The sequence below is a fragment of the Lolium rigidum genome, chromosome 2, assembly GCF_022539505.1.
Source record: "Lolium rigidum isolate FL_2022 chromosome 2, APGP_CSIRO_Lrig_0.1, whole genome shotgun sequence".
In the NCBI taxonomy this organism is placed as follows: Eukaryota; Viridiplantae; Streptophyta; class Magnoliopsida; order Poales; family Poaceae; genus Lolium; species Lolium rigidum.
Window position 1 is genome coordinate 8,508,721 of NC_061509.1, and position 25,700 is coordinate 8,534,420.

The 25,700-nt window shown below is 45.5% G+C and overlaps 1 pseudogene; it reads left to right on the forward strand.

Annotated features, from left to right (window-relative positions):
- The window catches only part of LOC124689181, a 101,473-nt pseudogene extending 76,006 nt beyond the window's left edge, over positions 1–25,467 (forward strand).
- Positions 25,468–25,700: the final 233 nt, after the last annotated feature.

Genomic DNA, 25,700 nt, shown 5'->3' on the forward strand with positions numbered 1-25,700 from the left:
CAAATTTTTTGTTGGCTCCAATTGTTGAAATAAGTGAAATTCATTTTTTTTGTTTTAAAATTTGGGATGTTACAGCAATTGCTAGAAGCTCAAATATTCCTAGGTGGGAGAAGAATATGGAGAAGATGAAGTCTGACAGCATTGATGCTTATGACTGGGTAGAGCAGCTGCCACCTAACACATGGGTGAAAGCATTCTTCTCTGATTTTCCAAAGTGTGATATCCTTCTCAACAACATATGTGAGGTTTTAAACAGGTAAAATAGCATTGACTGTCAGCTACATATTAGAAGCTAGGGAGCTTCCAATACAGTCCATGCTCGATAATATATTGCGGAAGCTGATTCACAGAATGGAGTCCAAGCTAATTGAAGCACAAACCAAATGGCATGGAAGAATATGCCCAAAAATTAGGAAAAGGCTAGACAAGAATGCTGATTATTCAGCTAATTGTGATGTCTTGCCTGCTGGAGGAGACATTTTTTAGCAACTGTCGTTGTCTATTCGACGGTACTCCATAGGAGGGATCCTCATGGAGGGAAGAAGAAGTAGGGGCCATCGGGCAGAGATTCCTTAGGACGGTGGTACGCGGTTTACCCAGCTTCGGAACACCTACACGATGACATGGCCTACTGCTGCTTGTCTGGAATTATCTGGGCGGTTTCGCGTTGTTACAATGAGTTGTGGTTGTGCCTCTTGGGCTCCCAGGATCCGGCTTATAAAGGCGCCAAGATCTAGGCTTACTCGGAGAGTCCTAACCGGAATACAAGATGTCTAACTACGGAATATTACATTGTCGTGCACGTCAAGGATCCAGCTTCCCTTATTCGTCGTACTGGATCCGGATACTTCATGGGCCTTCACGGATCTGACTATCTTCGTAGGTCGGTTGAGATCCGGCTCCTGTTTCCTGGGCTGGACTTCGTCCATCTTGATCTACAGCAACTGGGTCGCCCAATGAGCCACATGCCACCATCACCGTCTGTGGGCCAGCCGGGCTTGCAGGATCTAGCCATGCCGTTGATATACCCATAAAAGTATACCCACAACAGTAGCCCCCGAAGTTCTCCGAGATTCATCATTCTTCCTACTCCATCTACCCAGATCCGAAGAGAATCTTGAAGAGCTTCCAAAACTTCCTCGTTTCCGGCTTCATTCAACTGGAAATCATTTGTTCTTCTGTAACGGTAACTTAGCAGATTTTTCGTCCATATGGCGCACAACTTACTCTTTTCCGGCGCTAAATTTTTGGAGATGCGAGTCTTTTAGCCGAATTTTTTTGGAGGCGCGCAGTTAGGTCACCACTGCATCCATTTCACCGCTTTGACCTAAGACACGTGGCGGCCATCCAATAGTGTGACCCTTCCGTTCCCACCGTCGGATTCGACTCACGAATCTCCGCTCGAGGTCTATAAATACCCCTCGCGTGCGGTCAATTCCATTCTTTCACCGCACTCACCACTTCATCTCCTTCCTCGCGCCAGCGCCGCCCAAAAGATCTTGATTCCGGCGAACTGCTCCCCAGAAAGCTTCAACTGCTGCCACTCCAAGGCCCTCCTCGACCTGAGCTGCTCATGGTTGATCGGGAAATCACTTCCGCCGCCGATTCGTGGTCACACCGGAGCTCTGCTCGCCAAGTCCGGGTCCTTCCTCCTCACCGGTGTCACGTGGAACCGCCACGCCATTGCCGGTAAGTCCACCGGACTCGTAGAAGACGACCTAGTTAGTTAGTTAGTTCCGGATACTCAAACGTTTCACCATATGCATGCAACCGGAAACATGTCCACTAATTCACCTAAATTCACCGATATTACTCTGAATAGCCCAAAGCCAAACTCTCTGGAACCATCTTTCTCTGAACCTTTAGCATTCCTACCGCCCCATATTTCCGATACCAGGTTATCTCAACCTTTTTCTGCCTCTTCCAGCAATAACTTAGGCCAGATCCCAACACTTCAAGAAATCCAAGAAGAGTTAGAAGGACAGGCAAGGATGGATGCGAAGGTACTGGAAGAGGAACAAAAGAAGGGGTCCAAGGCCCGGACTCGTGAAGGTGAAAAGGGTCAGTGGTGGCCCTGTGAAGTCACAGATTCGGAGCTCAAAGCCTTCGAGAAGGAGGGCCTGATTGCTCCGGAAACTTGGAGTTTCCAGAAGGACTCCAGCACCCCCAAGCCGGAACCTGACGAGCGCGTCTTCACCAAGGCTTGGATGGAGCGTGGCATATCTCTTCCTCCCTCCGAGTTTTTTCTATCTATCCTCAACACTTACGGCCTCCAGCCTCACAACATATGCCCAAACTCCTATCTTCTTCTTTCCAACTTCGTGACGCGCTGCGAAGAGCATCTCGGAATCCGCCCCGATGTCCGCCTCTGGCAGTTCTTCTACCGTGTCAAGAAGGAGACCAAATGTGGTGACCCTGCATACCACTGCATGTTGTAGTATGCCAGTCGTTGATATAACATTCGCGAAGTACCATTCCGCAAATATCACATCCCTCAGAGTAGTACAACAGAACATAGCAAGGTCCATAACTCATTCACATATTATTACAATACACATACACAAGTCATCTCGGAGCTCCTCTTGGGTCCTAAGAGGACATCTCCTGGGTTCGAGGTGAACCCATATTAACTTACAATACCATTGTCTCATTAAACAAAACATTTATTTAATCGAGCAGCAACACGGTAAGAGTTCGTGCTGCTCGGCTACTACTCCTCCTCAGATATCTCTAGGCTTGTTCTCCTCCGGAAGCCTCCCGGATCCGTAGACGATGATGTAGTCTACGCCTTCCACACCTCACGAGAGGTCGGGTTCTTCATAGCCGATGATCTCGGCTCCTTCAGTGTTGTCGTAGTCCTCCTCCAGACGATTCAGACAATCTAAGCATGGGGTTTAAGAGTGGTATGAGTACGAGCGTACTCAACAAGTTCATTATAGATAAGAGGTGTTTAATGCACTAGCTATGATATTAGACCAGAAAGTCTAATACCAATGCAAGTTTTGATAAACATTTCTTCAAGAGATTGCTTTTATTTCAAAGAGCTATGTCCGTCAGCCTTCACCGGTTTACTAGAACTTCATGGAGCTCCTTTCCGGCCGCGTTCGCAGTTCCTCAATCCGGAACAGGGAGTGACGAGTCACGATTCTTACACTCTGCGGAGGTGTGTTGCTTTACCCATAAGAGATCTTAACCTTGGTGCCAACCGGGCAGCTTTCCCGTCCACACTTCCTTAGGTGTGAGGCCCGGTATAAGGTCTAGCCAATCATGTTCCTCCGCTACCTCGAACACCCACCCTTTGTTGCATGCCCCGACCACGGGTCCTCGCCGGTCCCATTATTCCCGTAATTTCAGGGGTGGACCCCGACCACGACGACGGTCCAGGATCGAACCAAACTCCTTCGCCGGTAGCTGCAACCCATCATAGACCGCAATACCGTGGGGACTTTAGGCTTCCCCGGCCCACCGCTTGCACTTCGAGCGACAAGTGTCTACGGACTATGCCGTGGGGACTTAAGGCTTCCCCAGCCCACCGCTTGCCCCGACGGATACAAGTGTCTACGGTAAAGCGCATCCGTTGATGAACGAGAGGTGGAAACACTTTTGACTACTCCGTCCCACTCCGGATCTTATGGTTAACACGGATATTACGGCACAAGAATCACTGGCGACATTTGTTGTTTAATCCTAGATGGATATAAACCCGTGCAATGGAACCTCCACCATATCATCACAATCCATGGTTCCATTGCCCACCACATAGTCATATTCATAATTATGAAAGTAGTGGTTTTGATTTTTGTGCAATAGTGATAACCATAATACTTTGCAAGTAATTTGATAAAAATACTTCAAATGACATGAGCAAGTGATGAACTTGCACGAACACCGCAAAGTGCTGCAGTTGGATGGTGTGGACTGACCCTTGTCCTCTTGTTCTGAAAAATAGCATCATTGTCCGATAAGGGCAATGGTTAAAGAAGCAATTATGCATGATTCAGCTTTTAGGGTTTGTTTTCCCCCCTTCCGATATCGTTATTATTTCATGTAAGAGGTTAATACTAAGAATAATTTGGGGATACATGATTTAAAGTAAAATCCAACCTTGAAGTGTTGTCAAGGTGTTTTTGAAGTCCTAATTCATTAATGGACTTATTTTTATTATTGAAAATTTGATGGGTGATTTAAATAATTATTTAAATCCTCAAATGAAGACTTATTTTTAATTGTCTTCAAAAAAACTCTCTTTTGGTATTTTATTATGATAGATAATTTTATGCTGATCTGTTTTCATATTATTAATTATTTGTTTAGAGCTTTTATCAATTTTCTATTGAATTTCCAATTTCCTGGTTTTTAATGGAATTTGGAAAAGTCTGTTTTGCCCTTTGGGCCCACCTGTCAGTGGAGCCCGTTGGTTTGGCTAGACCAGCTCGGGTCCAACCGACCCGAGCGGTCGGTCGCTCACTCCCTCGCCACGCGCCGCTCGTCCTAACCCTAATCCCCTCCGCTCTCACTGGCGACCTGCGTCGCCCGTGTCGTCGCCGGTCGATTCCGGCGGACTCTGGCCGCCATGGCCTACGCCATGGGGCGCAATCGACGCGCCTCTCGACGGCGGTCATCCTCATCCGCGTCGATCTGGAGCGGGCGCTGCTCCAGCTCGTCTTCGTCCTCCCTCGCGGCGGCTAGGGTTACGGGATCTGCTCGATCCCGCCGTTCCAGGCGCTCCTGGTGCTTGGACTCCGCCCTGGCTTCGCCGCCGTGGTGCGGGTGGTGCCGTGGTGTCGCCATGGCCCGGCTTGGCCTGGCGCCGCCGTGCTCCGGCGCGTGCCGCCGTAGCCGCCATGGCCGTGTTCCTCCGTGACTCGTAAGTGTACACCGCCTCCCTTCTGCTCTACTGCTTGATCTTTCTCTCTCCCCTTCCTTCTAGACTAACTCTGGCCATTCTTGTTGTTCCTTGTGCCCGTGCTGCTCTGCCTGCCTGCGCCATGGCTCCTAGCTAGTGTGCTTGCTCTACAACTATGCGTATGCTCGCTTCTTGTCTTGTGATTACCATGCTTCGTGTTTCCTAGTCTGTTCTCGTTCATTTCCATCTCTGGCTGTGGCCCTCCTGTGATTGCTCATGAGCATCCAGTGATGCTCATGGCCTACTGGCATGCTCCTATTCTTTTTACTGTCACTAGGGCATACTGTGTGTGCTTAATCCTGTCCCTGGCTTTATTGTGGTGGTTAATTCTTGCATATTAGCAAGTGCCAGTGCCTCTGGGCTAGTTCATTGAGTTCATATTCATGATTATGCTCCATTGAGCTGTACTGTTGGCTTAGCAGTGTGATTCAGTGATGAATTGTCATGTGCTTTTCTTGTATATTGTGATCCTTTGGTTCATCAAGCCTTTGATGTGCTTCTGGATACAATAATAAAGCCTGATGCCCTTATCTATGATGCAATTGTTCAGTTAATTAATTATCTGTTCATGTGTTAATTGCTTAGAATGAGTTCTAGCATGCAGTAGCATGCTCTATCAAGCCTCTGGTGTTCACATGATCACCAGTTGCTTGAAACAGCTGCCCTTTGGTGTCTGTGCCTCACTGTTGCTCTCTTGTGTATCACACAGGCCTGGCCTGATGTGTCGTCGTTGCTTGCTTAAGCATCAATTGATGCCTGTCATGATCCATTTGATCATTGGCAAGACCACAGTGCATCAATTGCTTGTCTGCATTTCATTTATCTGTTTATCCTTGCTTGATTAGATGGATAAATGATGTGAACTGAGATTCGAGTGATGATCATCTCAATGGATTTGGTAGGGTTAGATGGATGCCAACACCTGGTTGTGTACCCTAACCCTCCTTTTGAACCCTACTGGGTGATGATATCTGTGCATGGTTTCTTTGTTGGAATTGGTTAAGGGTTGAGGTGATCCTGGCAGTATCCAAGTGCTGCCCTGGGATGGCTCCCCTATCTGTTGGCTTGCTGTTGCTTACCAAAGGTTGTCTGGTGATTCATTTATTGGATTGTCAGTAACTCTTGATGTTGAAAACAAACGAGACGATATTCGTCTAAGTCTGATGGTTTAGCTAGGTCAATAGGTGCTTTGTGATTCAGATTGGCTGCAAGGAATAAATCCATGCTGGATTTCTCTGGTTTTGACACTGTGTTGTCATAACCAGTGTTCCCTGGTTTATTTTCCTGTTAGCCTTAGATGTACTTGCTGGCACCAATTGGTTTAGTAACCAAATGATGATACACCTAGGGTTTTCTACCCTTCTGTGCTCCTGTGATGCAAGCATGCTTAAGTATGAGCTAGATATAATCTTGCTCAGGCTCTTGTGTGGTATACCTCACTCTAGCTCCTAGAAAGGTTGTTGATGTAGAGGGTTTGCTTCTGTGATGATCTAGTGCCTGCCCTGCTCCTCCTGCCTTGCTGGTGATGCTTGATTGATTTGTGGTGATGGGGAATAGATGAGACAGCTCTGGCTGTTCACCTGTTCTTGGTGTTCTTGAGCTGTTCTTGCTAGTTCTTACCCTTTGGAGATTTTGCCGAGGAGCAGCTAGGGTTTGCTAGTGAAAATGCTTTTATATGGCTGGCCCTAGCTTCTATGGTCGACAGCACTTGCTTGTTACTTTGGTGACTCCTCACTGTGTTGTGTGTGTGCTGCATGCACACAGCCTTGTGAGCAGGCTGTGTGTGTGTGTACACCAGGTACTATGCACTTGGACTTTGGATGGATTGGTTCGGCAGAAACTTGATCATATCCTCTTCATTTCCATTATTAGCTAACCTGCCAAGTGGCAATGCCACTTGGCATAATTTCTTTCTTTGTTGTGCTTGTGTGCAGGAACAAAGTGATGACCAAGATGATCTTCAAGATCATCAGGATCAAAGAACTCATGAAAATCACCATGTAGTTTAGGTCATTTAGATATCTTGTAATTTTCCTTTTTCTGTTTCTATTTATCCAATTCTTGTAATGTGTTGTAATTTCTTAATTCAAATCTGAATATTGTAAATGACATTGTATCTTGTGTGATTATTAATAAAGCTCAAAGTTTCCCTAATGAGCTTTACTAAATAAATGTAATGTTTATATCCTTTGATTATTCATATTTGTTTAATGAATTACCTCAATTTTGAATTATGGGATATTCATATTATGTTTAAATTTGAAATTCAAAAGTTCTTGTGTTTGAATTCAATCATGCAACTTAAGTTGTAATGCAATACTCTCCTCTCTTCTCAAAACCCTAGTTCAATTAGGTGAGTTACAAGTTTGTCGCACTCTCGAAACCCTATCCCTGTAAGGTGTCGAGAGAGAAACTTGTCCCCCTTCGATGCAGTTTTTGTTTAAAAGCGCGAAATTTCCCCGAATTTACTATGCAATGCACATCCCTTTCTAAAATCTACCCCTCGATCGTCTCTAAACCCGGGACATTACAGCCTTTCCCCCTTAAAGAAAACTTCGTCCCGAAGTTGTGGTTGTAATACCCGAACAGGTTCGGGTTATGTTTTCCTCGGGTCTTCCTCTTTTTCCCAGGTGGCTTCCCTCTCGGGGTGATGCTTCCATTGTATCTTGCAATACTTGATCGCCTTATTTCTGAGTTGTTTCCAGCTTTCCTCGAGAATCTTGGCTGGCTTCTCGATGTATGTTAAATCTGGTTGTAACTCAAGCTCCTCATGTGATATTGGTTCATCTGGAGTCTTCAAACATTTCCGAAGTTGTGACACATGGAATACATTATGAACTTGAGCTAACCTTCCCGGTAGATCCAACTCAAAGGCTAAACCTCGATTCTGACTCAGTATCTTGAAGGGTCCTATGTATCTAGGGCTCAACTTTCCTTTTACTCCGAATCTCTGAAGTCCTTTCATCGGGCTCACCTTAAGATAAACCATGTCTCCAACTTGTGGCTCCCATGTCCTTCTCTTCTGATCGGCGTAACTCTTTTGCCGGCTCTGGGCTATCTTGAGCCTGTCTCTGATAATGTCAATGATTTGTTGTTTTTCCTTGACATAATCGGGATTGAACTCTTTGCTTGCTCCAGCTTCATACCAACAAATGGGTGATCTACACTTCCTTCCATACAGAGCTTCAAATGGTGCCATCTTGATGCTGCTTTGATAACTATTGTTGTAAGAAAACTCTGCTAAAGGTAGATGCTCCTCCCACGATCCTCCGAAGTCTAGGGCACAAGCCCTAAGCATATCTTCTAAGATCTGATTGGTTCTCTCAGTTTGTCCGCCTGTTTGTGGGTGGTAAGCGGTACTATAGTCCAACTTGGATCCTAAAGCTTCGTGAAGTTGCTTCCAAAATGCTGATGTGAACACGGATCCTCGATCCGATACTATCTTCTTAGGTACTCCATGCTTACTCACGATCTCCTTGATGTAAAGATCAATGAGTTTCTCTCCTTTATCCTGCTGGTTTACCGCTAAGAAGTGGGCGCTTTTCGTCAACCGGTCCACGATTACCCATATCATGTCCTTCTTTTTATTAGTCATGGGTAGTCCGGTGATGAAATCCATCCCTATTTCCTCCCATTTCCACTCCGGAATAGGTAGAGGTTGTAACTTCCCTGCCGGACTCTGATGTTCAGCCTTCACTCGCTGGCAGGTATGGCATTCTGCAACATATTGTGCTATCTCCCTCTTCATGTTATTCCACCAGAATAGTTCCTTTAGGTCCATATACATCTTTGTACTTCCCGGATGTATGGAATATGGGGTTTGATGAGCTTCTCGGAGTATTACTTCCTTAATTTCAGCAATATCCGGAACGCAAATTCTTTTCTGGAACCATAATGATCCAGATTCTCCGCGATGAAATTCTGATGGTCTTCCCTCATCTATTCTTCTCATCTCTTCTACAATAAATGGATCGTCCAACTGACCCATCATTATCTCATTCTTCAGGTTGACATTCAATTCATCGGCTACTTGCAACGCCGATAATCCTTCATGGGCTTCCTTCTCCCAAAGTTGTATTTGGGCTTGGCTTATCTCCTTCCTCAGCTCCGGTGATATTTCTTGTTCCACTCCTCCGGTACTCTTCCTACTCAGGGCGTCTGCTACTACATTAGCCTTCCCTGGTGTGTAATTGATTGTCAGATCATAATCCTTAATCAATTCTAGCCATCTTTTCTGCCTCATGTTGAGTTCCTTCTGAGTGAAGAAATATTTGAGGCTTTTATGATCTGTATAGAGCTCACACTTAGCTCCATAGAGAAAATGTCTTCAAGTTTTGAGTGCAAATACGATCGTCTGCTAATTCCAAATCATGTGTTGGATATTTCACTTCATGAGGTCCGAGTTGCCTCGATCCATAAGATATCACTTTCCGATCTTGCATGAGTACACAACCCAATCCATGTTTGGATGCGTCACGAGTACACGGTGTAGTCCTTGCCGACTTCGAGAACTGCTAACACCGGTGCCGTGGTGAGTTTTTCCTTCATAGTTTGAAAACTCTTCTCACACTCCTCTGACCACACGAATGGTGTGTTCTTTCTTAACAGCTTTGTCATTGGTCCTGCTATCTTGGAGAATCCTTCAATGAATCTCCGATAATATCCTGCCATTCCTAGGAATCCTCGGATCTCCTTGACAGTCTTGGGTGCTTCCCATTCTAAAACTGCTGCTACCTTGCTCGGGTTAACATCTATTCCATCTTTACTAATGACGTGTCCAAGAAATTCCACTTGATCTAGCCAAAATTCACACTTGCTGAATTTGGCATAAAGTTGATGTTCCCTTAGTGTTTGCAACACTAACCTCAAATGTTCAGCATGTTCAGCCTTGTTCTTGGAATATATCAAGATATCATCGATAAACACGATGACAAACTTGTCTAGATATGGCATAAAAATCTTATTCATGAGATTCATGAATATTGTTGGGGCATTGGTCAATCCAAAAGGTACTACAAGATATTCATGGTGTCCATATCTTGAGACAAAGGCAGTTTTCGGAACGTCTTCCTTCTTGATCTTTATCTGGTGATAACCGGATCTTAGATCAATCTTGGAAAAGACTCCCGCGCCTCTTACTTGATCAAATAGATCTTGTATTCTTGGGAGTGGATACTTGTTCTTGATTGTGACGTTATTCAGATTCCTGTAGTCTCCGCACATCCTTCTTCCTCCATCCCTTTTATCCACGAAGATCACAGGTGATCCCCATGGTGAAACACTCTCCTGAATGAACCCCTTTTGTTCCAAGTCATCCAACTGCTCCTTCAGTTCTTTCAATTCCTTAGGCCCCATTTTATATGGTGCTTTGGCAATCGGTGCTGTTCCTGGAATTAGGTCGATAGTGAATTCTATCTCCCTATCTGGTGGCATACCAGGTAATTCCGCAGGAAATACATCCTGGAATTCATTTACTACAGGTATATCTTCTAACTTCACCTCCTTCATACTATTCAGCTGTAGCTCAACTTCAATCTGGGTATGTTTGTCTCCTTGGTAGATCATTCTACTTCCATCGGGACTTTTTAATGACACCGTTTTGTTTACACAGTCGATCAATGCTCCATTAGCTTCTAACCAGTTCATACCAAGAATGACATCAATGTCCTTCATCGGTAAAATGAACAGGTCCGCGTCAAACGCGCACTTATTGATCATAATGACTTGTTTTTGTTTGGCATGGGTTACTACTATCGTTTCCCCGCGTGAAAGTATGGTTATGGGTGTATCTAACTTAGTGCAACTAATCCCATGTTTAATGATGAATTGTTGAGAAATGAATGATGTAGTTGCACCGATATCAAAAAGTACTTTGCCAGGATGAGTGAGTATCCGAAGCGTACCTATCACCGCCTCGGTCGAGTTGACCACCTCCTCCAGACTGGTACAGTTCAGCTTGCCGAATGGCTTCTTATTCTTCCAATTCCCTCCGGTGTTTCCTCGATTTCCTCCTCCTCCACTATTCTTCTTGGGGCAGTCCTTCAGCATGTGCCCCTCCTGACGACACCCAAAGCATATGATCTTGGGTTTCCTACAATCCTTCATGACATGTCCTTTTAAACCACAGGAATGGCATTTAATCTGATTGACAGACTGATATCCTTGGTTCCTCCTCTGATTGCTGTTGTTGTTGTTGTTGTTGTTGTTGTTGTTGTTGTTGTTGTTGTTGTTGTTGTTGTTGTTGTTGTTGTTATACCGTGGCTTGAAACTCAAGCTGGTATTGGGCTTGTTACTAACAAACCTCTTAGGCTCATACTTGGCCTTCTTCCTCTTTTCTTCTTGCAGCTTGTTTAAAGTCATCTTCAAGAGTGATGGCTGCATCCACCAACTCTTGGAATTCCGTTGCTCTCATCATCCGTAGCCGTACCTTGAACTGGGGACTTAACCCCCTCAGAAATCTCTTCTTCTTCTTGTCCTCGGTATTGACTTCCTCAATCGCATACCGGGACAGCTTGGAAAACTCCCTGACATAGGTCAGGATTGCCTTATCCTTCTGCTCGAGACTCTCGAACTCTCGATGCTTCGGCTTCCACAATACTTTCGGGGACATTGGATTCCCCGAACTTCATTGCGAACTCCTCCCGTGTAAATACCTTTCTCGCCGGATACACGGCTACAATATTGTCCCACCATGCTGCGGCAGGTCCACACAAAAGATGGGTAGCATATCTAACCGTCTCTTGGTCATTACATCCAACAGTGTTGAGCTTGCGCTCAGTATCCATCAGCCAATCTTCCGCGTCCATCGGCTCGGGCGCGTATGCGAAAGATATCGGCTTGGTGTTTTGGAAGTCTGCTAATGTGACTCCCCGGTTCTCGTGTCTCTCCACCCTATTCTGCTGCATCAGATCCTGAAGGAATTTGTTCTGCAGCTCCAGTGTTACACGCTGCCTCTCTTCCGCCAGTTGCATATATTGGATAAAGTTTTGCTGCGTCATGGGTGGTGGTGGTGGAAACTGATCTCTAGTTGCACTCTCAGCCTCTTCCTTCTCCTTTGCTTCGCGCTCCATGCGCTGCGCTTCCGTCTCATTTCCTAACGTTCCCGACATAATCCCCCTAGTTCTGCAACACAAGATGATACTCATAATTACTCCATGCGCAAGTTTTCTGAGCTCAACATTGTGCACAGAACTAGTCACGCAATGGAAATCAAGAAGCAAATTCAAATCATACAAAACATATACCCTGTATATACATACATAAGTGGTCTTATTACAATACTCAAGTCGATGTGAGTATGCAAACTCACTTATTAAAGTGTATGTACAAATTTATACAAATATTACAAACCATAATACACGTGGTACTTGTGTATTATAGCCACGCCTCCCCTGGTGGACTTCTACTCGGTCTTCACTCCCGATACATTCCAGGCTTCCATCCGGTCGAACGTGTCGTCCTCCTGATAGACCCTGGAACATAAGGTCTCCCCGTTGGCTTGTAATCCGAATCCGATGATGACCCTAAGGAGAAATCAGTGTTCACAAACTGATCGTTGAGTGCATCATAATCCACCCATCGGGTGTACTCTCCTGTAGCCCAACCATAAGGGTTACCAAAACCCATACCCGACTCAACCTGTGTCGGATATCCTCCATCCACTCCTTCATTACTAGGATAGCTCGGTTCCGGGTTGTTGCATCATCGTTCATCTCTCCATCATAGTACTCGGTAGTACTATGGGTTCCGATATCACTACCCCAACGCCAACCCCTGGAATTCTCGATTGGAGTCTCGGAACGCTGATTGTTTCCGGATTCCTCGCCGCCTTCAGTATCCCCCATAGGAACTATTCAGGTAGTTCCCGGGTGTAACAGTGTAGGTTCACGTGCGGGTGGATCAAAACCGATGTAGTCACCAGCTGAATAAACTGGTGTGTGTACCACATTCTCCATAGGTTCTTTGCCCCTACTCTCCTCCTTGGGTTCAGTGAACTCCTCAAGCATCGTATCAATAGCTCCTATCAGATGATGATTCAACTGAAAGAGTAATGATATGAAGTTACGGCTATTGTCCATGTATTTGGCTGCTTCGACTGGTTTACTTTTGGCATATTTGAAATGGTTCAGCATGGGATCATTATCTTCCTCCATATGAGGAATGTGGGTGAATTCGGAACCCATAAGCGCTTTCGTCTTATGCTCCCGAATGTCGGTTATGGCTCTCATAACAGCTATATGATAGGCTGTGTTGGTTGTCCTAGCTTCTCCAAATCGGCATGACTACGCTCATTCCCAAAGATTCGGGAAGTCGCAGTCCTACTCTGCACCTGGCCAACACCGGTCCATCATAGAACATGTACTTCTTTACTGGAATCTGGGGATCGCACCCAAATTCTAGTAACATGGCTCGTAGGATATCAGCAAGTCCTCCTTGGTACTCGTTCAGTGTGGAATCCATAACTTTCACGTTTCTCCCTGGTCGTGAACATGCCATGATGGCTGTAGAAATAGAAAGATTATGAGATTAGTAATAATGCATCATAATAGAGATAATAAAGAATTATCGCACTAAAAGATATGATTGTTGTATTCTCAATTGAATATACACCATATTTTTAGAGAATTCTTTACTAATCCTATTTGACTCCTAACGTTTTAGTCCCATTTACTAGGTTCCAACCTAAGGTCAAAGCTTTTGCTCGATACCAACCGTGGTGACCCCGCATACCACCGCATGTTGTAGTATGCCGCCGTTGATATAACATTCGCGAAGTACCATTCCGCAAATATCACATCCCTCGCAGTAGTACAACAGTAACATAGCAAGGTCCATAACTCATTCACATATTATTACAATACACATACACAAGTCGTCTCGTAGCTCCTCTTGGGTCCTAAGAGGACATCTCCCGGGTTCGAGGTGAACCCATATTAACTTACAATACCATTGTCTCATTAAACAAAACATTTATTTAATCGAGCAGCAACACGGTAAGAGTTCGTGCTGCTCGGCTACTACTCCTCCTCAGATATCTCTAGGCTTGTTCTCCTCCGGAAGCCTCCCCGGATCCGTAGACGATGATGTAGTCTACGCCTTCCACACCTCCTGAGAGGTCAGGTTCTTCATAGCCGATGATCTCGGCTCCTTCAGTGTTGTCGTAGTCCTCCTCCAGACGATTCAGACAATCTAAGCATGGGGTTTAAGAGTGGTATGAGTACGAGCGTACTCAACAAGTTCATTATAGATAAGAGGTGTTTAATGCACTAGCTACGATATTAGACCAGAAAGTCTAATACCAATGCAAGTTTTGATAAACATTTCTTCAAGAGATTGCTTTTATTTCAAAGAGCTATGTCCGTCAACCTTCACCGGTTTACTAGAACTTCATGGAGCTCCTTTCCGGCCGCGTTCGCAGCTTCCTCAATCCCGGAACAGGGAGTGACAGGTCACAGCTTCTTACACTCGCAGAGGTGTGTTGCTTTACCCATAAGAGATCTTAACCTTGGTGCCAACCGGGCAGCTTTCCCGTCCACACTTCCTTAGGTGTGAGGCCCGGTATAAGGTCTAGACAATCATGTTCCTCCGCTACCTCGAACACCCACCCTTTGTTGCATGCCCCGACCCTGGGTCCTCGCCGGTCCCATTATTCCCGTACTTCACGGGTGGACCCCGACCACGACGACAGCTCTGGGATCGAACCAAACTCCTTCGCCGGTAGCCGCAACCCATCATAGACCGCAATACCGTGGGGACTTTAGGCTTCCCCAGCCCACCACTTGCACTTCGAGCGACAAGTGTCTACTGACTATGCCGTGGGGACTTAAGGCTTCCCCAGCCCACCGCTTGCCCTGACAGATACAAGTGTCTACGGTAAAGCGCATCCGTTGATGAACGAGAGGTGGAAACACTTTTGACTACTCCGTCCCACTCCGGATCTTATGGTTAACACGGATATTACGGCACAAGAATCACGGGCGACATTTGTTGTTTAATCCTAGATGGATATAAGCCCGTGCAATGGAACCTCCACCATATCATCACAATCCATGGTTCCATTGCCCACCACATAGTCATATTCATAATTATGAAAGTAGTGGTTTTGATTTTTGTGCAATAGTGATAACCATAATACTTTGCAAGTAATTTGATAAAAATACTTCAAATGACATGAGCAAGTGATGAACTTGCTCGAACACCGCAAAGTGCTGCAGCTTGGATGGTGTGGACCGACCCTTGTCCTCTTGTTCTGAAAAATAGCATCATTGTCCGATAAGGGCAATGGTTAAAGAAGCAATTATGCATGATTCAGCTTTTAGGGTTTGTTTTCCCCCCTTCCGATATCGTTATTATTTCATGTAAGAGGTTAATACTAAGAATAATTTGGGGATACATGATTTAAAGTAAAAACCAACCTTGAAATGTTGTCAAGGTGTTTTTTGAAGTCCTAATTCATTAATGGACTTATTTTTATTATTGAAAATTTGATGGGTGATTTAAATAATTATTTAAATCCTCAAATGAAGACTTATTTTTAATTGTCTTTAAAAACTCTCTTTTGGTATTTTATTATGATAGATAATTTTATGCTAATCTGTTTTCATATTTTTAATTATTTGTTTAGAGCTTTTATCAATTTTCTATTGAATTTCCAATTTCCTGGTTTTTAATGGAATTTGGAAAAGTCTGTTTTGCCCTTTGGGCCCACCTGTCAGTGGAGCCCGTTGGTTTGGCTAGACCAGCTCGGGTCCAACCGACCCGAGCGGTCGGTCGCTCACTCCCACGCCACGCGCCGCTCGTCCTAACCCTAATCCCCTCCGCTCTCACTGGCGACCTGCGTCGCCCGTGTCGTCGCCGGTCGATTCCGGCGGACTCTGGCCGCCATGGCCTACGCCATGGGGCGCAATCGACGCGCCTCTCGACGGCGGTCATCCTCATCCGCGTCGATCCGGAGCGGGCGCTGCTCCGGCCTCGTCTCCGTCCTCCCTCGCGGCGGCTAGGGTTACGGGATCTGCTCGATCCCGCCGTTCCAGGCGCTCCTGGTGCTTGGACTCCGCCCTGGCTTCGCCACCGTGGTGCGGGTGGTGCCGTGGTGTCGCCATGGCCCGGCTTGGCCTGGCGCCGCCGTGCTCCGGCGCGTGCCGCCGTAGCCGCCATGGCCGTGTTCCTCCGTGACTCGTAAGTGTACACCGCCTCCTTCTCGCTCTACCGCTTGATCTTTCTCTCTCCCCTTCCTTCTAGACTAACTCCGGCCATTCTTGTTGTTCCTTGTGCCCGTGCTCGCTCGCTCGCTCGCGCCATGGCTCCTAGCTAGTGTGCTTGCTCTACAACTATGCGTATGCCTGCCATCGTGTTGTGATTACCATGCTTCGTGTTTCCTAGTCGTTTCGTTCATTTCCATCTCTCGGCCGTGGCCCTCCCGTGATTGCTCATGAGCATCCAAAGGATGCTCATGGCCTACCGGCATGCTCCTATTCTTTTTACCGTCACTAGGGCATACCGTGTGTGCTTAATCCCGTCCCTCGGCTTGATTGTGGTGGTTAATTCTTGCATATTAGCAAGTGCCGTTGCTTCCGGGCTAGTTCATTGAGTTCATATTCATGATTATGCTCCATTGAGCTGTATCGTTGGCTTAGCAAGGTGATTCGATGATGAATTGTCATGTGCTTTTCTTGTATATTGTGATCCTTTGGTTCATCAAGCCTTTGATGTGCTTCTGGATACAATAATAAAGCCTGATGCCCTTATCTATGATGCAATTGTTCAGTTAATTAATTATCTGTTCATGTGTTAATTGCTTAGAATGAGTTCTAGCATGCAGTAGCATGCTCTATCAAGCCTCTGGTGTTCACATGATCACCAGTTGCTTGAAACAGCTGCCCTTTGGTGTCTGTGCCTCACCGTTGCTCTCTTGTGTATCACACGTGCCTGGCCCGATGTGTGTCGTTGCTTGCTTAAGCATCAATTGATGCCCGTCATGATCCATTTGATCATTGGCAAGACCCCGGTGCATCAATTGCTTGTCTCGTTTCATTTATCCGTTTATCCTTGCTTGATTAGATGGATAAATGATGTGAACTCGAGATTCAGTGATGATCATCTCAATGGATTTGGTAGGGTTAGATGGATGCCAACACCTGGCTGTGTACCCTAACCCTCCTTTTGAACCCTACTCGGGTGATGATATCTCGTGCATGGTTTCTTTGTTGGAATTGGTTAAGGGTTGAGGTGATCCCGGCAGTATACAAGTGCTGCCCCGGGATGGCTCCCCTATCCGTTGGCTTGCTCGTTGCTTACCAAAGGTTGTCCGGCTGATTCATTTATTGGATTGTCCGTAACTCTTGATGTTGATAAACAAAATAGGCATAGTATTGCCTATCTAAGTCCGATGGTTTAGCTAGGTCAATAGGTGCTTTGTGATCTCGAATTGGCTGCAAGGAACAAATCCATGCTCGGATTTCTCTCGGTTTTGACACTCGTGTTGTCATAACCAGTGTTCCCTCGGTTTATTTTCCTGTTAGCCTTAGTTGTACTTGCTGGCACCAATTGGTTTAGTAACCAAATGATGATACACCTAGGGTTTTCTACCCTTCTGTGCTCCTGTGATGCAAGCATGCTTAAGTATGAGCTAGATATAATCTTGCTCAGGCTCTTGTGTGGTATACCTCACTCCAGCTCCTAGAAAGGTTGTTGATGTAGAGGGTTTGCTTCTGTGATGATCTAGTGCCTGCCCTGCTCCTCCTGCCTTGCTGGTGATGCTTGATTGATTTGTGGTGATGGGGAATAGGTGAGACGTACTCCGGCCGTTCACCTCGTTCTTGGTGTTCTTGAGCCGTTCTTGCTAGTTCTTACCCTTTGGAGATTTTCGCCGAGGAGCAGCCTAGGGTTTGCTGGTGAAAATGCTTTTATATGGCTGGCCCTAGCTTCTATGGTCGACAACACTTGCTTGTTACTTTGGTGACTCCTCACTGTGTTGTGTGTGTGTGCTGCATGCACACAGCCTTGTGAGCAGGCTGTGTGTGTGTGTACACCAGGTACTATGCACTTGGACTTTGGATGGATTGGTTCGGCAGAAACTTGATCATATCCTCTTCATTTCCATTATTAGCTAACCTGCCAAGTGGCAATGCCACTTGGCATAATTTCTTTCTTTGTTGTGCTTGTGTGCAGGAACAAAGTGATGACCAAGATGATCTTCAAGATCATCAGGATCAAAGAACTCATGAAAATCACCATGTAGTTTAGGTCATTTAGATATCTTGTAATTTTCCTTTTTCTGTTTCTATTTATCCAATTCTTGTAATGTGTTGTAATTTCTTAATTCAAATCTGAATATTGTAAATGACATTGTATCTTGTGTGATTATTAATAAAGCTCAAAGTTTCCCTAATGAGCTTTACTAAATAAATGTAATGTTTATATCCTTTGATTATTCATATTTGTTTAATGAATTACCTCAATTTTGAATTATGGGATATTCATATTATGTTTAAATTTGAAATTCAAAAGTTCTTGTGTTTGAATTCAATCATGCAACTTAAGTTGTAATGCAATACTCTCCTCTCTTCTCAAAACCCTAGTTCAATTAGGTGAGTTACAAGTTTGTCGCACTCTCGAAACCCTATCCCTGTAAGGTGTCGTGAGAGAAACTTGTCCCCCTTCGATGCAGTTTTTGTTTAAAAGCGCGAAATTTCCCCAGAATTTACTATGCAATGCACATCCCTTTCTAAAATCTACCCCTCGATCGTCTCTAAACCTGGGACATTACACCAAAGAAAAGGCTATGGTCAACTGCGGAAGCATGACGTTCATGCTCCGCCCTCAGAGGATGTTTTCGGCCCTCTCGTCCCACGAGTCCGTCCGGTACTGGAACGCCGGATGGTTCTACGTGAGGAACATCTCGGTTCCGGGCGTCCACGAAGGTCTCCCAAAGTTCATCAACAAACCCCCGGAGGAGTTGGCCATCTGGAGCTTCATCCCCGCCCTCGCCCAGTATCCGAAACTGGATAGGGCCGCGCGGAGGATTTCTTGGTTAGTTCACGACGGTTTAACCGGAATGGACTTAACCCTCAGCTGGTTCACTCGCCGGATCCAGCCGCTCAAGTACAATAAGCGGCTGATCTGTGAATACTCCGGGGCCGAAGACCAACTGCGAGTGACCCGCGACAACCCGCCGATGGATTCTCTGAACAAGAGGATCCGAACACTTTTGAAGATTACCCGGGGCCAACTGGTCCCGGAGATTTACAAAGATATCGCCATCAACAACAAGTGTCCTCCGGTATGTATTTGCATTTTAGTCATTTTTGCTTCACAGTCCTGGAATGTTCTAACTTTTTCCACATTTCCTCTTCAGCTCAATACTTTGGCGGAGGATAGTTTTAGAAATGTTCTCCGTGTACCTGCTAGCGCCGAAGAGATGGAGGAGGATCCGGAGGAGGGCGACGAGGGGGAAGAGCAAGCTCCAAAGAAGATTGCCCCTCGCGCAGCAAAGCGTCCCCGTGCCAAGGTTTCCAGCCCCGAAGCCGGAGCCAGCGGCGAGGCCTCCGCAGAGAAGGCCAAGACCAAGCCACTCCCGCGCCTCGACTCTAAGAAAGCCGAGCGTGATCGGATCAAGCTACTGGCCACAGCAGGAAAAGGATCTCGCCCGATAATCCCTGGTGCCACGTAAGTATTCGGAAACACATACCTACTGATTGTATAGCTCTGTTACTTATATTTTTCCTTTGCTTATTGCAGGAATCCGGTGACCACCACCTTTCGGGCCAACATCCAGAAACCAATCACAAAATATATGAAAGCATCTCCGGCTATCGGCCCCGTCACCCCAACTCCGCCAAGCACCTCCAACGCTGCTCCCCAACCATCTCCGCCCAAATCTCAACCTTCCGCCGATCTCGCTGCCGACGCTCAAGTGGAAATTATCCCAGTGAGTAGCGAGAAAGGAGGCGGAAGTAGCTCTGGAGCGAAGCGACCTGCTCCAGAAGAAGCTGAAGTCCAAGGTCCCGAGGAGGCGGAAGTTAACTCTTTTGAAAAGGCTGAAGCTACGGCTAAGAATGCCGTTGGATTTCCGAAGAACTTTGGTGATCCCTCCGACCTTTTATCCACCCCAAAAGCATATTCTCACAAGTTATTTAATAAACTCACTGAACTGGAGAAGTGGGAGCTGGAACAAGATCTGTTAAGCTCCATGCTCAACAATGCCTAGGGCAAAGCCGATACTGAATCTTCTGAAATTCATAGTCAGAAAAAGGAGATCGGAGAGTTCCTCGACCAGCTCCTCGTCAAGCGCAAGGTACCTCCCAGTAGCCCCCAACTATCTAGGCGGAAACTAGTAAGAGTTAGCACCTGGATACTTAGAGTAAACTAAACTAAGAAAGAATTTTAAAGAGTCATAGTAGCCCCCAAGCGTTACAGCGGAAATATGTCCGACAATAATGCTTCGAAAAGGTCAATATTTAAAAACGCATTCGGAACTTATTCCTACTCTGTTTCTGTTATAGGAACAACAAGCGCTGCACTATGAGCTCCACAAGAATATCGCCTTGCAGCGTCGTGTTACCCTTAACCAGGCCGATAGAATCCGTGATGCTAAGGAAAAGATTGCGGAGCTGGAGAAGCAGCTGGCGGAAGCTCAAAGTATGGTTCCGGCCAAAGTATTTTAACTCCTAAATTCCGATCTTGAAACTTACTTCTTTTATTTGAACAGGTGCATCTACTTCTTTGGCCACTGCTTCATCAGAGCTCGAAGCCATGCGCTCTGCTAACAAGGACCTAGAGTCAAAGCTGGAGGAGGCGGAGAAAAAACGAGAGCTTGCTGAGAAACGGTTGTCCGAGAAAAACTCCGAGTTTATCAAAGAAAAGGCTGACTTGGTGGCTAAGCGGAAAGTTGACAGCGAAACGTTGAAAAAACTTCAAAATGAAGTCCAGGGGCTCCGGGACTACATGATGACGGCGGAGAAGGGCTGGGATCTTCTCAACACCGATGTCATGGGTAAGTATCCGGAAACCCAAGGTCAGCAAAATCTCAGTAATTCTAATTAATGCTTAACTCCGATCAAATTTTTTGTGCAGAACCACTGGGATATGATGAGGACCGCCACAACATGTTCCCGCGCGACGATTTGATCCAGCTCGCCGGAGACGACTGCAAGGACTTGATCTCAGCCTGCCGGAAGATCTGCCACAACTTGGCGATCAAGGACAGCCGGACCTGCGATGTCCGCGATCTTATCCAGAAAATGGACGTTCTACCGAAGCTAGTCGTTGATCTCCAAGCCTCATCAGCTCGAGGTGCTGCTGCAATGTCTTTGGCAATGTGCCTAGCCCATGTCCCGAGCTCAATCTTGATGAAGTCACCACCGGCGTTCCGTCATCAGAACTTTTCCGTGGTCATGGACAGTTGGAAAGGCCATACTGTTCCGTCATTAGAACTTTTCAAAATGTGACATGTGACTGGTGACTTGTGACTTGAACTTGAAATGAGACTTTGACTTGAATCACAACAAAGTTGTGGGAATGACACTAATGTTCCCACTTGAGTAAATTTAGGCAAATAAAGAGTCTCTGACTTCTAAGTGTTTATGAAATAAAACTAGCTTTGTGCAAATGAACCTAGAGCTTAGAATCCATTAGAGATATTAGTACTTCTATTAGTGATAGTTTGCGAGTACTTTAAAAGTACTCACGGCTTTGTCCCTGGCTATTCAAATGGCCAGACTATGAAGAGAAGAACCAGTACCAGGAGGATAGACAGCAGAACGTCTATGATAACTAGGACTACTCCTGACGTCAAGCGTTGCCTGTGGAACAGATATACCGCTACTACGTTTCTTTCGCGGTGTGTTTTGTAATTGATCATTAGATCAACTATTATTGTAAGACTGGATCATGTGATCCCTTGATGTAAGACTATTATGGTTTGTAATGAATGATGTTCTGTGATATCAATCTATTATGTCTCGCAACAACAATATTCCTGGGATTGCGATGTATGGTATAATAGGTTGAGCAGGCTCGCGCTACACCGATCTCTCTGACACCGCTTGCAACGGCTGCGGGGACACTTCTATCTTCACCGAGGGTGCTGCTGGCACCCGAAGTACCGCTCCCTCTATCACCGGTGGCGCCAGCTGCGGGGTCACCGCCGACCGCTCCGCAATGGCAGCCTCTGCCGGCCTGCCCCTCCTCTCCCAAGCGAAAATGACAGTGGAAATGAAAAAAAAAAGATAGACAGCCCCACACAAGCCCAAAAACAACGAGACAGGACAAAGCTGAGATCGGTGAATGAAGAATAAGATCGGACGGTGGAAAAAGTGACTGTTCGCCAATTGGTAAACAGCTAGCTGTTAGTTAGAAGTGTATTATTAGTCACCCGTGCAATGCAATATTCAGGGACATCTACCCTACTAACGAACATCAAGTCGGTAAGAACTTATTGCTTCCTATAAAAAGCAGGGGTCCGGCCTTTTCTCTAAAAACTAACGAACATCAAAACATAATTGCTCCAAAATATTTAAACAGAACTACTCAAGGGGACTACTATTACAAGTAGCCCTGCCTCACCGGCCTGTAGACAATGTCTATCTACACAAAGCATCAGAACCAAGTGCCAACACTGCCAGCCCTCACACGCAACCCCAGTTTACTTGAACCGCTTCGTAATTCATGATAGCCAAAATCGTCCATAGTAGTGCTCCAGTGGAGTCAGGAGAATGAAAAAGAGCACCAAACGTATCCATCGGACGATGCCCGCATGATAACTGACAAGAGGAGGTAAACGCCTCAGGTGAAAGAAATGGAAGAGACCACTGATCACCCACTCCATTAAGCTAGAAAATTGCACTTCTTATTTCCCTCCACTTGGCCTTGTCTACACACTGACTGAGACGTTCATAATTGCTCCCCATCTAGCCCCTTTCCGAATGATGTTCCCGTGAACTACATTGCAGATCAAGTCCTCACAAATCTCTTGTTTCTCAAATACACTCATTTTCCTGTTCACCAAATGGCAGAAGGATAATATTTTTGTCAGTCTGTTTGGTTTGTTTACTGAAAACGTTAAAAGAAGTGATGTCAGGTCAAGTAAATTAAGGCATGTTGTTAAAACACAATAAGAATAGAGTCAAGGATGACTACAAAAGATAATTGTAGGGCCAGTATTAATGAAGATTCAACGATTGATAGTCCGAGATTATAGCAGGCAGCCCATATTCAAACACTGAAACGTCAGTGTAAACTAGGAAACTGCAGTAGTGTAAAATCCAATTTTCTTGACCCCAGTTTTCTTTGTGGTGACTAGGACTACAAGGGACAAAATAAAATGGAAGCAGGCGCAGTATCTTTCTCTCAACCCATGCTCTTTCTTGATTAGACCATGCTAGTTTCTTCAGAAAACCATGCAGCCACTCCACTTTTCATGCATGAAATACAACAGAGATTTACCTTTACTTGGCATTGCCCTTCTGCTGCTGATTTCATTGGCATCTCCTACGAGTTCCTGTCTGAAGGAGGACAAGGGCATCCTCCTCCAGTTCCTCGGTGGGCTCTCACAAGACAGTGGGCTCGCTGCGTCCTGGCAGCATGGTACAAATTGCTGCCAGTGGGAAGGTATCACATGTAGCAGAGATAATATTGTTACCGATGTCTTGCTGGCTTCTAGGGGTCTTCAGGGGTACATCACACCTTCTCTTGGGAACCTCACTGGACTGCTGCGCCTCAACCTGTCAAACAATCTTCTATCAGGTGGCCTACCACAGGAATTGATGGTTTCAGGCAGCATCATCATCATAGATGTCAGCTTTAATCAACTTGAGGGAGACTTGCAGGAGTTGTCATCTTCAACCCCTGCCCGGCCTCTGCAGGTACTGAATATCTCAAGCAACTTACTTACAGGAACGTTTCCAACCACAACATGGAAGGCAATGGAGAATCTTATAGCACTGAATGCCAGCAATAACAGCTTTACAGGGCCAATACCAAGTGAATTCTGCAATAGCTCGCCATCCTTCGCGGTTCTGGACCTCTGTTTCAACCAGTTCAGTGGAAGAATTCCACCTGGACTGGGTAGCTGCTCCAGACTCATAGTCCTGAAGGCTGGCCGCAACAACCTCAGTGGGACTCTGCCAGATGAACTTTTTAATGCTAATTCGTTGGAGTGCCTCTCATTTCCCAATAATGGATTACAAGGAACACTTGAAGGTGCACATATGGTCAAACTGAATAATCTGACAACCCTTGATCTTGGAGAGAACAATTTCAGCGGCAAGGTTCCGAAATCTATGGGCTACCTTCAGAGACTGGAGGAGCTCTATTTGAACAACAATAATATGTCTGGGGAGCTGCCGTCAACACTGAGCAACTGCACAAATCTCATAACAATTGACCTCAAGAGCAATAATTTCAGTGGAGAGCTTACAAAGGTCAACTTCTCCAATCTACCCAATCTAAAAACTTTAGATCTTATGTGGAATAACTTCAGTGGAATAATTCCAGAAAGCATCTACTTGTGCAGCAATGTAACTGCACTGAGGCTGTCTTCTAATAATTTCCGTGGTCAGTTGTCACAAAAAATAGGCAGTCTGAAGTCCCTGTCATTCCTATCACTTGCTGATTGCTCACTTACAAATATCACAAGTGCACTTCAGATACTTAGGGGACTCAAGAATCTCACCACCCTTCTTATTGGTGGCAACTTCAACCATGAGTTCATACCAGAGGATGATATAATTGATGGTTTTGAGAATCTTCAGGTTTTTAGTATCGAAGGATGTCATATGCTTGGTAAAATACCTCTGTGGATATCAAAGCTTGCAAATTTAGAGATGTTAATCTTATCTGACAATCAACTCACTGGATCAATACCGGCCTGGATCAAAGCCCTTAGCAATCTCTTCTATCTGGATATATCAAGTAACAATCTCACAGGGGGGATTCCAACGACACTGATGGATATGCCAATGCTAAAGTCAGAGAAGAATGAAGCCCATCTAGACCCAAGGCGCTTCGAGCTGCCTCTTTATGCAGGTCTATCACTTGAATATCGCGTACCCAGTGCTTTCTCCAAAGTGCTGGATCTAAGCAATAATAAATTCACTGGTGAGATCCCCATGGAAATCGGCCAGTTGAAAGCCCTTTTTTCACTCAATCTGAGCTTCAATGATTTAACAGGACAGATACCAGAACAAATAGGTAATCTCAAAAACTTGCTGGTGCTAGACTTGTCGAGAAACAATCTCACAGGTTCAATCCCAGTTGCATTGAGCATGCTGCACTTCCTTTCAGCATTCAACATCTCTAACAATGACCTGGAAGGTCCTATTCCATCTGGAGGCCAGTTCAACACATTTCCAACTTCTAGCTTCGATGGGAATACAAAGCTATGTGGCCGTATTCTCAGTTGCAGCTGTGATACTACTCTTACAACAGAAGCATCTCGGGATACTATTCTTTCAACAGAAGAAAAGACCGTCTTTGTGATTGCCTTCAGTGCGTTCCTCGGTATAGGTGTGATGTATGATCAGATATTCTTGTCAAGGTTTTTTATTAGAACTAGGCGATAGTCCGCGTGAGCAATAGGGTAGCACATGCCTTAGCGCATTTAGGCAAAAACGGTAATAATGGTGTGTTAAGTGGTTCTACCCAGACTACGTTCTGGTGGAGATCACTGAAGATTGTAAGAATTCTATTGCCTAATCAATAAAGCTCACGAGTTCCTTCAAAAAAGAAAAAAACGATGGGTAAACCAGTGTATCTCGTGTATAAGGGGTGCTAGTACTTTGATCTCATTATTTTG